Source organism: Pyrgilauda ruficollis, unplaced genomic scaffold (assembly GCF_017590135.1).
Source record: "Pyrgilauda ruficollis isolate IOZ18807 unplaced genomic scaffold, ASM1759013v1 scaffold2, whole genome shotgun sequence".
NCBI classification, from domain to species: Eukaryota; Metazoa; Chordata; class Aves; order Passeriformes; family Passeridae; genus Pyrgilauda; species Pyrgilauda ruficollis.
The window spans coordinates 12,700,709-12,718,653 of record NW_024519206.1 but is presented as its reverse complement, the minus strand read 5'-3'; positions in this window follow the sequence as shown (position 1 = coordinate 12,718,653).

Sequence of the window (17,945 nt, the reverse complement as noted above, 5' to 3'; positions counted from 1 at the left end):
GAATTTTAAAACTTGAGTCATGATCCCTCTTGTCTCACACTTACTTAAGGTTATGAGAACGAGATTGGTATTTTTTTTTATTACATTGCTTCTGTAACTGAAGCAAGAGAGGCAAAATAGAAGAAAACAGCTATGGCTTGTAGCATAAACCCTTGTCATAGTGTAGGTGTTCAGCTTTCACCTTTTCCCAGTTGTATTTTGAAATTTTTTGGTGTCTCAGTAACAACTTGGTGGCTTCTCATGTCATTCTGTGACCCAATACAGCTGGAAGAGTGCCAGGGCTGTTGGACTCATAGGCAGCTTTGTAACTTTGACATGAATGTCTACTGTTTGTCCATCAGCAGTTTCACATCCCAGCACCAAGAGGGTGAATTATTACAAGTGATTTGCAACCAAGTAGCATTTTTTGTCATTAGATATTTGTTCTGTAGATATGGGAAGTGAAGTAGGTATATGACGACAGTGAGAGAAAGTGAGTGAAAACAGATAATAGCTGGAACAATTTCTCAATTTTAGTGTGTCTGAACGTTCTGTCCTGTTTGCTTAAAACAAGAAGAGTTGTCTGCATCTGTACCATGCTGAAAAATGGAATGGTACTGTGTGTGCATTCCTAGGTAAGGAGGCTTCCACAGTACAGCATACATATGGAAAACCCTTCCCAGGATGGCAGTCATGCTGCTGCAAACATGCTTAGGAAAGTCGAGGCCGCCAGAGCAGGCTGTTGCTGGTTTTAAGGTTTTGAATGCTGCTCCTTTTGTCTTTACAATTATGCTGCAATAGGTCATGGGGGAGTAGAAGAGGGGAAGCCCTACATCAGGTCAGGTCACCATTGCTTCTTCATTCTTTACAAAGCTTATGGCTAGAGGAATTAATACACCATGGAGGGAGTAACGTGCTTAACAATTGTTTATTATTTTTTTTTAATATAGGCACATAAGTAATTACAGTAACTCCTACCCAGCCCTTCCTGGAAGATGACAGTTGATTATTTTCTTAGGTTTGCTCAGAACAAGATTTTAAAATACCACTGTATCTCCTTCTAATAGCTTCTGAATGTGTTGGCAGATACATGCTACGATTCCACTGAGTTAAAATCTCAGTGATAACAGGTTTCCAGAAACTTTATGCTGCTTTTGGGGTTGGGGAAATTATTGCCTCTGCAGAGTAAGTGAGAGGGAGGACTGTGGAGTTTCCCTTTATTTGGCAGTTGGTTGATGTGGATAGAATTCAAACAAGGCTCTTTCTTCCTGGCCAGTAACAAGCATAGGATTACATATTAAAGCAATGGGATGTCCTGGGATGTGTGTGAAAACTGAGGATAGCATATTGGGATTTACACTGCATTCATTGACACTGGCAGGGAAGAGTCGGAGGGCAGCAGAGGTAGTACTGTGAAACACTGGAGACAGAAGTGACATAAAGCAAATCTAAAGGAAATTGGTTTGGCTTTTCTCTGTACACATAAAACAGTCTAACCCAAACTGCTTAGAAGATCAATTTGTGGGTTCAGGCCAGAGAAGTTTTATTGTAAAAAGACCCCTCTATAAGTAGCTGAGGAGGTTCTGTTGAGAGGTGATGATGAATGAATGCGCAATTTGGTGTTTAGTGAATATCAAGGGCTATGAAATTCTGTTATTGAGGGATACAGCTGTGCTGCCCACATTTGACACAGAATTTGGAAAGAAATGGCTCTTCCTATATAGTTGCTGGAGGTCTGCATGGAGGTCTGGTTATAGTATTTTTTAATTTGATAATAGGGCTATCACTTTTCAATTTACATTTCCCTCATTCCAGTTATTGTAGAACCTGTAGATTAAAATTTCTTTCTAGATTGATGCTGTTTAATTAGTTTTGCAAAAAAAAAATAATTGCAGAACAGCCTCCTAACAACTGCTAGAGTATGGTTACAGAGGAGCTGAATCCATTAGGTTTAGCCTGGGTTTATGAGAGTTCATGGGGGTAAGGAGTGGTTGTTACTACGAATGTGTTTGTCAACTTCATAGAGTTTGTAATTACAACTGGCATTTCTTAGCCTGTTGATATCTGAAAAGAGATATTATTTGTGACGCTTGTAGTTGGAGAGTTCTGGGTAGGGGAATGTAAACTACTTGATTAAAACCTGCTGTGCTGATTGTTTTACTCTTGAGGGAAAAATACATTCATGTTTTACTTGAAAATAGTCTCTTTAAAATGTTAACCTTCACCGGAGAGCAGGATGACTTTAAATAAATAAATAAAACTAATTTTTCTAAAACTAAAGATAATTGCATCTTCTATTGGGCTCTTGAGTGCAAATGTTTCTGTTTAAAATGGCTACAAATTGAATCTGAGCAACTTCTAGTATTACTAATGGTAATAACTGTATTTTATTCCTTCAGAACTTTGATGCAGCTGTTTTAAATAAAATAAATGCAGATTGCCTTTAGTAGCCTTCCACTGTATTTAACTACTATTAGATTTTTCTGAGACTTCTTGACGTGAAATTCCCTTGCACCATCATTAATATAATTGCAACAGGGAATTACTGTATTTAGTGCTCACTAAATTGTTTTAATAGGTTTGGAGTATGTGTTTGTTCTTCTTGAAAAGCCATTTGAATTTCTAACTTCCTTGGGCACCTGAAGAGAGACTTAATAGCTATATAAGTCTCCTGAGGCATGATCCCAGGCGGATAAAAAAGCATTTGCTGACTTTTGTGTTTCAATCCAGACTGCTGGCAGAGAGTTCATTTTTTAGGTGATAGGCTTGCTAGAATTTTTGTGCGTCAAAGTAGCAGGTATGGGTTTACTTAAACTGGAAAGAAAGACCTTACTCATCTGTTACCATGACTTCACTGCTGTAACATCATCTCCAGGAAATAAATGTTTGTATGATTTTGTCCTGTGTCATGTAATACAACAGAATAAAAGCTATAAATTTACTTTAATACTATAATAGTTGTCTTGGGTGCATTACAACTCAGCCTGAAAATGTGAAGTTGTAATGCTGGTGGATGAGGATAGGGAAGTGAAAGAAAGGAATCTGTGAGTAAAGGACAGTAGTTTTTGTTGTTGCTTTCTTCTGTGGCTTTACAGCAAAGGTCTGTCTTATCTTGTGTCCTTTTAGTACTGTCTGCCATGATTCAATTATGGAGTCCTGAGTGCTGATGTAGAGCAATGTTTTTGAAAGAAATGCTGGCAAGAAAGTTGTAACTCTTTGTTTGAGAATGTCCTACTTTAGAAATGGAGATTGTTTTAACCTTGGGTACCATGTAATGTATTTATGTAACTATATTCTTTTCCTAGAGATTAAACCAGTTCCTTTATACACACAGTGAGAAGAATCATGTTGTGTCTGTGTTGTGGCTCCTAGTTCCATTAAATTACAACTATGTGGTTTATAATGTGCATTTCTCTGTAATCTGTGTAGAACAGAGATTTCATCTCTTCCTAAGAATACTCTGTACAGACAGTGGGTTATCTCTTCATCATGATTCTTAAAAATTTAGTCTGCTGAGCACCCTAAAAAGTTTTCCCATTCCCAAGGAGAACAGATGGTGTTTGTAGAACTGGTTGTGTTTGTTCATTGTTGAAGTCTCCACTTCAGGTATTTGAGGTACTAATATTAAAAGAAACCCCATATAAAGGAGGAAAACTATTTCACATAAGAGTACCTCTTTGTGACTTTGGAGAAGGGTTGATGAAGTTCTTTCATATTTAAAACTTACCAAATATGTATATGTATAAAGTTGTGGAAGAACTACAGAGAGTATTTTTCTCAATAGTCTTTTGCATTACTCTGGAATTCAGAGTTTTGACTACATTTGTGAGACTTATATAGGACCTTAGCATGTGAACCGTGAAAGAAAATAAATCTACAAATATAAGGGGGAAAGGAGGAGGAAGAGTGTGAAACAAAATCCAGGAAAAAAATCACCAACTGCATAGAGTAATATTTGCCATTCTCTGCTAATACAGCACAGGATGTTGTCACTTATTCTCTGAAAGATGTTTTCATGAAGAAGTAACTTCTGGAATATACTCTAGCCATCTCTAGGTCTGTATCATATATATGCTTTTTGAACTGTAGCAAAGAAAAATGAGTAATCAGTTGTCATCTCTCGTTGCTGTGTTAGTTAAAACAATTTTTTTGCTCCAAAGTGTTAAAATTCATTTTTCAAAAGCTGATTAACAAAGCTTATCTTGTCAAAACATCATCACCAATTTCTCATGCAAATGGGAAATGCCCTTTTTCTGATGCTTCTTCAGTTTCATTTCTGTTGATTCTTAGTGCAGTCCAATTAGTATGTATTTTTAAAGGTATTTAAAATTGAAATACCTCATTGCTATCTCACTAGCTTGATGATGTCTTTGTTTTCATCCTTTTTCTAAAATAATATGCAGTAATCATGTTGAACACATCTGAAACATGCTGTCACCATGGAGACATCCTTGCTGGTGGTCTCTGGGGAGTTCTTCCGCTTTGGTGCTTTCCAGTCTCTCAGACAATGTCCAGTGCAAACAGAGATTGGTGGAACACACCCATTTGCAGCTTGTCATCATAATTAAAAAAAAACAAGCTGGAGTGAGCTGTTGTTTATATGGCATTTTTTGGCTGTGTGAAAGTTAAGCCTGTGTCATGTGGATGTGGAGCAGGACACAGATAGCAAGATGTCTAATGGAAATCAAATCAATGGCCCTAACAGTGAAAACTGAAGTGAACTTTATGAAAAGAACATACAAGCAATCATAGTGCAAACACTTTATTCATCCAGGCTGTGTGGTCTTGTGACTTGCACAGCTGTTTGCTTTCTGAGCCGCTGGTAAAGCAGCGCAAAGTGGGACCACTCCGGATACATCTGTCCTCTGCTTTTATGTGAAACAGTTGCCATCTGATTGTTTGTTGACAGCAGGTATTTCCATCTTTGCAGTGATTCATGAAACCCTGCAGTTCCCTACTGAGAGCCTTGAGACAAACCATTTAAATTCAAAAATGCTTTGCTGAAAGATGTCATAATCCTGTAGTGAAAGGTGTAGGGCCATGCCAGGAGCTGTGACATGCTATCCTGAACCACTTGGAGGGGTTTGAATATATGGACTCTCTTCCAGAGAAGTAGTTCTGTTGAATACATAGGAAGTGGAAAATTAATGGAAAGTATGAAAGTGAGACAAAACATCTTGTGCAGAAATCAAGCTCATGATAGCTGATGAGCTCACAAGTCAGATGGGCATACTCATATATCCCAGGGCTTGCATTAGCCCACTGTTGTCTCTCGTGATCATTTTCCTGATGTTGTTTTTTTGGGCTCCTGGTTTCCTGTTCTTTAATAATGTCATGCTGCCATTTTCTTGCAAGTTTCCATCTGCATCACCTTTCACATAGCACAAACATAAGCAGACATAAAAAATTTAACTTTCATCTTAGTTTTAAACTTTGAATTCTGACACAGAAGGAAGCTTGTTCTCAGAGGCACTGCCACCCTTGTCCTCTCTTAGCCACTCTTTATTGTGTATCAGAGGTCTTGTTTTTGCCTCATGAACTTTTCACAGAGCAAATTACCATTTATCTGAGGCTTCGTAAGGTACAGTTCTTGCACACTTCATTTTATTCTGGCTGATAAACTGAGTAATGACAAATTAATTGCTTTCATTTTTGACTCCTTTGCTGGAGAGTTCTGACCCTGGAGTCATTTTGCATGACAGCAGTAGTATTTTGAAAAGTAAAATCTCTGCTTTGTTTCTGTAACTGTGGCTCAGTGCAATCTACCTATTTTCCACTGTGGCAGCTGATTCAGGAGTTGAACTTTCCCTACACCATTGGCAATGTGCTGCGGTGCTGCCAGGCCTGCAGGTCGTGGAAGGCAGTGCCGGATTTCCCAGGGCAGCCTGTGTCTGTGATTATTTCGGAGAGGAATCTGATAAGAGTGTCCTGTAACTTCATCTTCTGTGTTCTGCTGCCAGTGCCCTCATCACGGCCTAACAGCCCAAAAGATGAGTGCAATGCATTACAAGAATTTTAAAAATAAATACTGTGAGTCCTACTCGCACCTAGTTCTTAACCAGGTCGACTTGGTTCTTCTAACGCTGGTTTCACTTTGGTATCTGTTAATCTCAGTTGTTTGATCTCAGTTTCTCCATTGTTTGCCCTCTTATCATGTAGGTTACTCCTCAAAGGCAGTAAGATTAAGCTGTGTGAAGAAAGGTTGCAAGATCAAGCCATTTGTTCTTCTAAGCTTATGCCAGAGGCTGCAGCATATAAAACAAATCAATCTTAATAACTATCTAAATTATCTGGGAAATGGTTTTGTAAATACCTGTGTCTTTCTTGGATCTCTTATTTTCTGAGTTCATTTTGGTTTTGGCAGTATAGCTTACTTTCTCACATACTAGGCAGGAAGCAGCAACAAAGATGGAGACAGTTTAACAAGCAGGAATTTACTCCTATCTGTAGCATGCTAGAAATGAAATTTGCATAATAAATCCATTCCAAACTGGTGATGGGGAAAGTATCAAAGTACAAACAGTTTTTTCCATAATTTGTTCTGTAGTCTTGAGTTGGTATGGTGTACTCTGAGATTCCCAGAAGTCGCAAAGAATGAAGGATAAAATCTTACGCTTCAAATTTAGTTTTATGAGTTAAACTTGGCTTTGCAAAATTATTTCCCCCTCTTTTGTGTCCTTATCCTAGACTCCAGCTTTTGTATACTGTTACTGTACGTTTTGTTCCTGCCCAGCATTTTGTCTGGTTTATCTCTAAGGTCTCAAAAGACTGGCTGCTCATCTGAACAGGCAAGCTGCTCGCTGTCCTTGAGTGCTTGAGAGTTCAAATGTCTGGCTTGTCTTTTGTGAAAGAACCTGTTTGTTTGGCAGGTCAAATATTGACCTGAATTTTGTTATTGGAGATAATATTTTGTGATCTTCAGATTTCCTCTGAAGTTAAATTGCTGCATAGCTGTTACAAGCAGGTTGGAGCGGGGAGAATGAGGCAGACAGAGAACATGCCAGAATGGTAAAATAAATAAGAGTTATAGCAGTTCTCACAAACAGCAGTATTTTCTGGTTGAACTTGGAGCCAAATGCCAGTAGCTCACGGGGTCCATGAAGTTCAGGCATAGTGAGAGTGCAGCAGTCATGCTGAATGTACCAATTCCTGAAACTGGGATTTCTCCCAGAAGCAGTTGTGAAATGTGGCTGGAGGAAGGGGGAAGAAATGCTGCTGCTTATCCAGTTAAGTAAAAAGTTCCTTATGGCATAGCATGGTACTGCTAAGAACGTGGGAAACCTCCCATGTTATTCACCATGAGAAGAGTTTAAGAATTTACAGTACCTGGAAAATGCAAGTCTTTTGACACTGGTGTTTCCAGGAGTCTGTTTGTTTCAGTAGGCTGGCATCTCTAACTTAAAATTTCTTCATGTTCTTGAGCTAGTTTTATGAACTTTATGTATTTTAAACATGATTTTATAACTTTTGTGTATGTGAGTTCAAAATATAAAAATAAATAGGTTGTTCAAAGACACAACTAAACTAGCTGCTAAAAGCCTTCTTTATTAACTGAAGCAATGATTTTTGGAAAACAAAAATCTTTCTTTGCTACAGATTTGACTCACTGACTTAAGTGATATGTTGAAGTTGATTTCTTTTCTGAAAAATGTGCCATAATTTTGAGATTACATATATAGTATAGTTCCTACCTAAATCTCTTCAAGCAGCTAAAAATCCCATTCAAATAGCTTCCATATTAGTTTGATTTTAATTTCTTCCCTGTGTTTTCTTTCATTATTTCATTTCAGTCATCCTTGGTAATTGTGGTAAATTGTGTTCTGTGGCAAATTATTTGGGAACATCATTAAGCTTTAAAAGCAGCAGGACTAATATTAAAAGGAGTTCAGTTCTGATCCTGATGTTGCAGAAGTAATAGTGCAGCTGATTTTCATGACAAAGTAATCATGAGATGAGATCAGAGAATATGTGCCTCTAAGAACTGGCTGTCCTTTTGATCTGCACTGATGCTATTTGTCAACTCTGTGCTTCAAAGAATGTGTCCAAGGATGTGTATGGAGGTAGCTGACATTGTGGGTCTTACAAAAAACAAACTCAAGGAGAAATAAAAAAGTTGAAGTAAATTTGGAACAGGAAATAAAATGCTGATGGAGCCAGATGGCACCACTCACTAAGCTGGGAAATTCTGAAGGGAATTGGGAAGGATTTAGTTTTCCCTTTCAGAGGTTGGCGTTGATCAAATAGATAAGATGCAAAGTTACCTGGCACATTGTACCTCTCTACTCTTGTTTCAAAGTCAAGGGGTTAAAGAAATGCTTAGAAGAGCAGAAGAAAGAAGCGTTATGCTAGATAGTATCTCCTTCTGTTCATGTTGTCAAGATTCTCCTGTTTTGTCAACAAGGCTTTTTTTTTATGGTAGTTCCTTCTTTCTGTACCTGTTCAGGAGATAAAACATCAAGCTAATGAGATCTGTAAAGAAATTGTGGTAAGACCTCTCAATGAACTTCCATTTTCTATTTCAGGAGTGTTTTTAATTATATCCTTTCCACATCTAAACCATTTGGACTGGGTTTTTTTTGTGCTGAGCGTTAGCTTATGGACGCAGTCTTTGTTCTTGAATTTTAAGAAAAAACTTCATGAGGTTTTTAAAGAAAATGAGGAAAAACTATGTTTCCCTAGTGTTATAGGTATTACACCCATTTCATTCAGCTAATCCATATCTCTGTCTTGGAGCAAGTTTTAGAACTTGAGAGAGGGGAAAGTGAATTCTTTTTAGTGAAAACTGTTCAAATTTGGCAAGGTTACAGTATCTGGAAATTGTCCATTATTTTAGCATAGTAGAGGTTTTTAATGAGACTGTAAAGAAGCAAAAGTTTCTAAGAATTCTTTATGTTTACCAGAGGCTGTTTGTAGAAGAGTTTGAAAGACTACTTCCTGGCAACTCTTCTGACAGGCTGCTGAAGTCTCTGGGAAGGGAGACCTGAAAGTTTTCTCTCTTGTTTCTCTGACCAAAAATGAGAGTGAGCACAAAATGCCTTTAGGGACTGCTGACAGGTGAGGAGACAAGGAGAGGAGACAAAGCTTTTCAGGATTAGGCTTAAAGGACAACAGAGGTCCAAGGAAACAGGCCAAGGTCTGAATTTAGTTTACTTCTTTTCAAGTCATGGTCTATGAGATCTGTAGGCCCAGAGCTTCCAAACTCTATAGAGTCTTGATAGGTCCAACTTGTGAAGTTGGCTTAAAAATTTAGGATTAATTTTTCATTTGACTGATTTTCAGATCTATAAAACATATATATATATATATGTGTGTGTGTGTATGTATGTGTGTGTGTATAATTATTTGTTTTTATTATTTTTACCTAAATAGGACAAAGCAAGTTGTATTTTTCATTTAAAAATAGAAAACACATGAACTTTGTCTGGAGCTGTCAGGTTTACCCAATAGAAGGGCTTAGCACACAGACTATCTCCAATTAGTAACACTCTGTTCTCTAACTGAAATTGAAATTTATTTTTAAAAACTCAACACAAAAAACTCTAAACCCGCACACCTGGTTTCAGATGTTCATTTTGTGTTACTAGGTATCAGTACCAAAACTGATTTAGAATTTTATCCAGTAGTTGATTTTTCTGGTCCTTAGAATCTTTCCTCCTATCTTGTATGGATACTAAGAAAACTGTATAGAATATGATGGTATTTCTAGGGTCTGTGTGCCTCATGGAGTAAGTGTGAGGTCTTCAAAGATGGTTGGGTGGGGTTTTTCCCCCCAGTATAGCATCAGTCATCAGAAAAACAGCTCTCAGTCTGAGAGGTCAGTTGACACAAGGATCACACAAATGACTTGTGGATCTGCTGGGTCATGAAATCTGTTCACATTTAATTGTGCATACTCAGTGAGAAACATTGCTTATCAAAGAATTTCTGGGCGATACACAAACTGATTAAAAGAATAATCAACAGTGCATTTTTCAAAGTTGTCTAAAGATATTTGATTCCTCTGAATTTACATTAAACTCATTGCTTGAAGGTATTTTTTCAGTCAGTGTAAGAACACTTCGGGATTTTGTGGCACATGAAAGTTTATAACATAAACCATAAATCTCTCTACACACACCCACACCCTCCAATATAAAATAAATGAAACCCGAAGGTTAGATGCAATAACACCCATTACTTATGCAGACGTATCCATAACAACTGGTACTTACCTCAGTGCTTTCTGCTTGAGGATGATGAGCCTATATATACACTGGTTTTTCTCATCAAGGCATACTGTATGCCCTGTGTTTTCATAAAACACTGTAATTGGAAATAGTCTGACAGAAGCCTTCCAAGTCTTCATCTTGGCAATGAATCTGGCTGCAAAGTGATTCTAGTTGTACGAAGCATTTGAAACTGTTTATCTCTCACTGCTGGTATTCATTGATATGTTTGTATTTCTTCAGTGTCTCCTCCAGGCCTGTAAAATTCTCTGCAGTGCTTCAGCAGATATTTTGCCAGGAATATGACAGTGAACTCAAGCTGAGTGCGTCTTTTATTTTCAGGGTGGTAGTGGTGGTTGTGGGTGTCATCCTCCCCACCCACCCTGATCACTCTGCTTTAATGGCTCCAAGCACTTGTGGATGATTGAATATTTGGATGCATGCAGTGACTAGAGTTATACACATTCTTTTGTGTTTTCTCCTCGGTGTTGTATACCATACAGCCCGAGTTCTTTGTTTATTTGGTACCCTGATGCAGCCAGAGAGCTGTGGTCAATGGCTCTATGTCCAGGCTGAGGCTGCTGATGGATGGTGTCCCCACTGGTGCTCTTTAATATGTCACTGGCAGAGAGTGTGATCAAGCACACCCTCAGTGAGTTTGCAGATGATGTGAAGCTGAATGGCACAGCCATTCTCTGAGCCTGGAGAAGAGAAAGCTCCAGGGAGACCTCACTGCAGCCTTCCACTACTGGTAATAAACAAGGCAAATGGCATTTTGATTCTGTTGGAACTTTAAAAAAATTTTTTTGAAGTATAGTTATGCTCATATCTTACTGTAGATACTTAATTGCACCATCAAATATAATGTAGCCTCAGGAATCTTCTTTAATTTTATGCACAGCAAGCAGAAGAAGGTTTGAAGTGCAAAAAAGTAAAAATAAATGTGAATTGAGCAAAGAAATGAGTGTCAGGACTGTTAGACAGTCTGTGACTGAGCTGGAAATTGACCTTGAGGCCTTTGATCCTAGCCAGTGCAGAATATTCACTTCTTATTTAAAACTGGGACCAAAAGTAACTTTGGTACTTAATAATTTTCTTTAATGTAAGCTTTGCCATTATTGATAGTGGGCTAAAATTATTTACTATGCAATGCTTTTTCAAGGTGCTTCATGACAGTTCTTTTTCATATTGGGCTTTAAACGTGAAGGAAAGAATCTGGTCCTTTTATACCTGCACAGAAAACAAGAGCTAAGACACATTGCTTGTGCTGGAGACCAGGACCGTGTCCAGACTTATTGTGGGAAGCAGAAAAGGATAGAATCATAGAATATGCTGAGTTGGAAGGGACCCATGAGGATCATCCAGTCCAGCTCCTGGCTCTGCTTGCCTTCTTAAGGGTTCTGTCTTGCAGAAACACAGCATAGCTTGTTACTCTCTCCATGTCTCCTTTCCACACAATGTGCTAGTTGGTAGGCTCCCTTCTTTGTTCACGTTGAACAAAACTGGATTTAAGAAAGAGTGGGTTTTTGCTGATGGCATTCCTCTCACATGCAGAGCCCAGGCAAGTCTCAGTGTAACCACTGAGCAATAATTGCAGCTACTGATCATTGTTTGCAGAGAATCATGAAGTTCCTTTACTGGGCATGGCAGATCCTACATTCCTTTCCCATTCCACTCCAAACCTGCTCTTAAATAACCAGGCCTGATGAACAGCAGAGGTAATTTTCAAGGGCAACTATAGCTGCTGTTGAGTTACAGAAAAAATAGTCTAATTTCATTTTTGGTAAATTAAGTGATCAACCAGAGATCAAGACCCATAGATTTCATATGAGAAAAGAAACAAATTAGCAAAGACCTTTTTCCATGCCTGTTTGAGGAAGAGCTGGTGTGTGGGTTCCTCAGACCTCTAGTTAGCAGGCTCATCCTTCTGAGAAATACATCAAATTCTACTAATCCCCACTGTTAACTTGACATGCGTTAATAGCAATGGGGAGATGAGGTCTGGCGATGTCCTTCAACTCAGATTTTTGACTTAATTCAAAAACATCACATAGGGGATCAAGAAACAGTTTAAACCTTTTGTTAAGAGCTGAATTCTTTCCTCATGGGTATTGGTGGCTTGATCTGTTAATTAAATAGTTCATACAGGTCTTTTCCATCTGCTATAATAGAACCTAAATTTGAAGCAGCTATTTTACAGCTGTCTAGCGTTCCCAGGAAAGCCTTGCTACTGTCTGAAGCTGTTCAAAAGTGCACTGGAAAGAATTTATGATCTTGGTTCCTTTGCAGCTGGAGTGGCTTTTGATATTGCAAAACATACTGATTTATAATCTTAACTGGTAGCTGCAGAGAGAAGGCCATCTATTGCATGGGCATGGAGAATGAGCTATTGTATTCCCAGCAGACACTACCTCAGGCTGCAGCATGACTGTGGTGCAGTCTGCCTCCAGCCATCCCTCCCTGGCCCAGTCCACTGCTGATTTATGCTGATGGGTGGTAGAGCATGCTGTACCTTCCTGTGCTTTCCTTCCACAGTCCACCGGATTTCTTCCCATTGAAGCCAGATTGGAGGGGGTTGTCAGTCTCCTCGGGTCTCATCCTGACTGGAATGATATGCCTGTGCTTTCACACCGGAAAGTCAGTCTTTACCCCACTGATGCAACAGCAGAAAAACTTATATTTTGACTGCTCATAGTAAATTTCTGCTTATCAATGCAGAGAGCATTTTTGACAGCTGGCAGTCTGGTGCACTTGATTGATTATCAATTCATTAAAGTTTTTTCCAAGTGTGTAAGGAAAAAAAGAGAAATCTAGTTAGGAAAAGATGATTACCTCATCAAACTGATAAGATTGTCTGCGGAGCTGATGCAGTGGACAGCCTCTGGTAAGGAGTCTTAAGCTTTTTATCATTCAACCAAATGGTAGGACTCCATTGCCCCTTTCAAAACAAAAGCGAGAAACCTTCAACCCCAGGATCGTACATTAGTACTTGGCATGGGCAAATTTCAACTAGCAAGAAAAGAAATCATGTTTATATACTTCTATTTGTTTGTTTTGGTTTCAACTCCCTTCGCCTCTGCAGAAAGAATAAAAACAAAAGAGAAATTATTAATGTTTTTGGCTTCAGGGTGGTGCTGACATGGGAACCCTTGAATGGTATGCAGCTTTTTCTTTGTTACGGGGCTTTTTGAAGCATCTTGTCTGCAGTTCATTGCCAGACAATCTCAGTCTCCCACTGAGGTGGTTTGTTTAAGGTGTTTATTTTCCAGCTCTTTAATTCATGCCACCTTCCCCACGGTTTTCTGTCATAGAAGATGTTTGTCTTCATTTTGACTAGGCTGTTAGGTAGTCTACTGACGGCAGTGGAAAACTTTAGAGCTAGAATAAATTATGGAGGAGTTGCAAGGCATTTCTCTGCTTCTCTCTGCAAATCAACACCACTCTGTAGAGCAAGGGGTGAGCACACTGCCACTGCATTAAGGAATGAATATTAGAACTTGCTAAAATCCAAAGTGAATGGAGAGGGAGATAATTCACACAGCCTTAGTACATGGATGTAGAGACAGGAGGAGGGACTAGAAAAGACTTATTGGAGGGGCAGGGAAATTGCTTTGGAGGCAGGGGAGCATTATTGCTGGTGGTCTTAATTTCTCTTCTAATCCAGCCACCATACTTGCACACCATGTTAGTCCTGAATATAAAAAGAGTTTGAAGCAATTTTAGTTAAATATTGTGGATTAATCCTGGCAGGAATGCAGTTGTATTGTCCTGATGCTAGTATGCAGATGTCTGTTGAACCTGGAGAAGTATTTTGTTGCCACTTGCATTCTTTTATTAGTTTGTTTGGAAGCAACAAACCAAAGAAGCTCTTCCTCTGGACAAATAAGTCCCTTTAATGGGCCATATCTTTTTAAATAAGCCTTTGATTGGATCCTACATAGAGTTTTTTAAATGTTTTAAATGTTTAAAGTGTTTTGTTAAACTTCTAAAAACTATTTATTGATAAGAGAGAAACAGACTAAAAATAGAAAGCACCTGCTGTTGCAGGTAGTAACATACTTGGAAAGGTGATATGTGCAATTTCACTTGTTAGGTCATTATTGAAATATGGGGTTTTTAAAGTTTAAAGTGTCTTTTTCTATAGAATGACAGTCTTTTGAGGAAAAATCATTTAAGGGTCTTTAGAGGGTTTTTCAGAACTGTGTTTACAAATAACTCCAACAGAGTAAGTAACAGCATAGCTGAATAAATACTGAGACAAATTAATATGAGTTTAAATTGTCCTTAAATTCAGCATCAGAACCTTTATCTACTGTCTCCCTCTTTATCATATCCCTTAAATAATTTTGGTGAATGTATGGTGTGCTTTTGTTTCATACTTGGGTGTTGATCAGAGGAGGAACAGTACAGAATAAAAATTGTATTAAGATTTAGTATTAAGATTTATTGCTGTAATAATTGGTAATGCTGTCAACTCCTAATTGTTAATTAATTGCTGTTTAGTAGTAACAGTAGTAGAATTTAGAAGGTACTATACCATCACTTCAGAAAGAAATTGTCAGCTACTGACTGTAAAATTAGCAGCTGGATTGTTTAGAAGAATGTGCATCTTTTTTTTTGTTACCCTGAAAGGTGTGCATATATACAGTAGATATTTTAGTATCATGATGGGAGAAGGCCTTGCTTGAATGTCCTCCTTTCCTCCCTACCTGTTTCTAAGTTCTTCCTAATTCCAATTACTTATAATGCATAAAAATAGCAGAATAACTGGTGTTCTGGAAATAGTGAACGATCCATTTTTCAAATGATTAAATACAGTAATCTGTTTTGAAATAGGGCTGTACTACTTTTCGAAGTTACCCTGAGCTAGGAGTGAGGCATTTCTTGTCTACACTATAACATCAGAAATAAACAACATTTCAAACTCACATGCAAAAATAAGATTTTTTTTTTTTTACTTAATTCAATGCAAGGAGAAGTTTTACTGCTTTAGGAAATTTTCTCTTTCATATCTTTTTTCTTACCTTTACTTAATTAAAACTGATTTCTGACTTATCAGTGTATATATTAGAATGCTTGATCCCTTAGACATTCCTGAGCAGAAAATGAGCTTTCTCTGCTGAGAAGCCTGCCTGAGCTTGACTTGTGTGAACCTGGAGCACCACTTTCACCCGCAGAAAGGTCAATGCCCTTCTGTTGCTTTCTATTACATCAATCATTAAGGAAGTACAGATACTTCAGGCTTACATGAATGCCAGACAAAACTCTGGAAGCCCAAGAATGGCATGTAATTTTTTGTGAGCTTTTATAGTGAATAGTCTTCCTGTTGTCATCATTGTAAAGACTTTTTTTGTTATTATGGTCAGCCTAGCTTTGTATTCATTGGTGTCACTATTTGATTAATTATTGTATATTCAAATTCTGTGTGAGGGCAAAGATAGTGTGAGAATTTTGAAGGAATTGGTAACTTCTTGTATTTCCTATGTGTTCACACCAGGCAGTTTTCTTAGGTATTTTTTTGGGGGGGAGGGATTGCACAGGGTGGACGTGGGGGTTTGGATTGTTGGTTTGTTTTGGTTGGTTGGTTTTTGTTGTTGGGGTTTGGGGAGGGGGGAGGATGTTTGCTTGTTTGGAGGGGATTGTGGGGGTGTTTTTTGTTTGTTTTGTTGGATGCTGTATGGTTTTGATTGGGATAATAAGACCAGAATGTATAAAAACATGCCATGGTCTTAGAACATATTTGATTATTATACATCTATATATCTAAATACATCTAGATAACATCTATAGCCTTAAATCTCTGCTTAATGTTGATATTTTTAAGCTTATATAAATTTGGTTTTTGTTTTAAACTGACCTTTTGGGTTTATTCTCCCTCTGCAAGCCTCAGTTTGTGAGTGGAGGTAAAAGGGTAAAACCTCATCTTCACCTTTGTGCTGTTTGGGTTCAGACCATTGAGGTGAGAGAGCACATGGCAGGATGCAGTTCTAGTGGAGCTGTGAAGCTTCACCCATTACCTGCTCTGCACAATCCTGTTCTTTCTAAGAGCTGCACTGAGATGGGCAGATTCTTTCCATGGAGGGCACCGAACCCCTTGCTACACTTGGCTTCACAGTGGCTGGGGATGCTGGAACCCATTCACTAACTTCAGTGTATGAAATAATTTATTTCACCTTCTTAGTTCTCAAGATAATTTGAGATTCTCTTTCAAAAAACAGATGTCAGAGGTACAAAACTGCAGAGATTCTGCTCCACTGTTAATACTTAAGGGCAAATAAAATAGTCTTGTCGCTCAGGGTTGATTGTTAACAGCATTTAATGATTTTCTCATGTGCCAGTTCGCGTTATCCCAATAGCTGAGTCTTAGACTTCCAAAAGGTGCTGTTTGGGGATTTTATTTGAATTTCCTGACAGTTTGTTTGCAGAAAAATAGATTTGTCATCCCAGAGTATTAGGTTCACATTTGTGGACTATTTTCAGGGATGATATTTTCCTCTTAAAGAGAGGGACACCCCCACACCACTCCCTTTGGGAAATGTGATATGTGATGTGTGTTTTTATGCATTTCTTGTTCCCTGCAAAGTAGTCTTGTTGCTGGATATTTCATGTGTAGTTCTGGTGATAAATCTGGAGTTGTTCATGGTCTTGGATGAGGCATATTGGTGGTGAAATTATTCCCAGTGAAATAAAATAATGAAATGTTGTAAGACACGGTATTTACCAAGGAATTTTGGAAGAAGACATTTCAGGAAAGAAAGGTTAGCTGAGCACCTGGTGTTCCAATGCATCTGGTTCCTGTCCAGGCTCCACCTGGCATGGTTGCTGTCTTCTGGAGCTTCTTTTGAGTAACACTAGGTAATTATGCTCTTTCCTTCTTCTTTACAAGAAATGGCTTAGTTCTGTGCACTCCCTATCAGCAAGAAGCAAAGATCAGGAATCCTGTCTCTGACAAGACTGCAGAGTAGCAGCACAGAAGATAAGCTGCTTACAGTAATTTTAGTGACTCACAGGAAAAATATGTTTTGTTTCCTTCTCATACAATCCTCCCTTAAAAGAAACCAAAAAATCCCTCAACCACTGTTTGCAGAGGAGAGAAGACACAGCATTAAACTGAGAGTAAAAAGCTTTCCTTTCTCATTCCTGGTGAAGATGAAGAGGTTGAACTGGTAAAACACTGGCTGTGCTGCTTATTAGTGTTTCCACCCAAAATTAGAGGTGGCCTGTTTCCAGTGTCACTTAGAAATTTAGTGCTGTGTTGATAGTCTGAAATGGAGATCCTCTGGCATTGCAAATGAAATATGTGCCACTGCAGTTCAGTTGTGGTTTACCTGGTCATGGAGTTGGGATATAATCATATTATTTTAACTCCTGGAGATCATTACTGCTTTGGGAAATAAAACCCTCAAGCATCAGAACTGTCAAAATATATATTTTTTGAAGTTTTATATAAAGTAATACTAGGTTTTATTTATTTTTGAATGTTTAGCCAGGTTTACATTATTAAAACTAGATGAGAACAAGGGTTTGAGTATTTGAGTAATATTAATATGAAGGCAAACACAAACCTATAAATTTTAAAATTACTTAGTAGGAAAACTAGCTGTTTTGAAATAACTGCTTCCTTTATGCTAAACTGTTTATCCTAAAATGCGGTCTTAAGCATGTTCTCACCTCACATTGAAAAAACAGAGCCTTGTGGTTTATGTAAAGATTGTTCTTCTACTACTACTACTAGTTACCAAGTTTTGCCCAAAAAAGGCC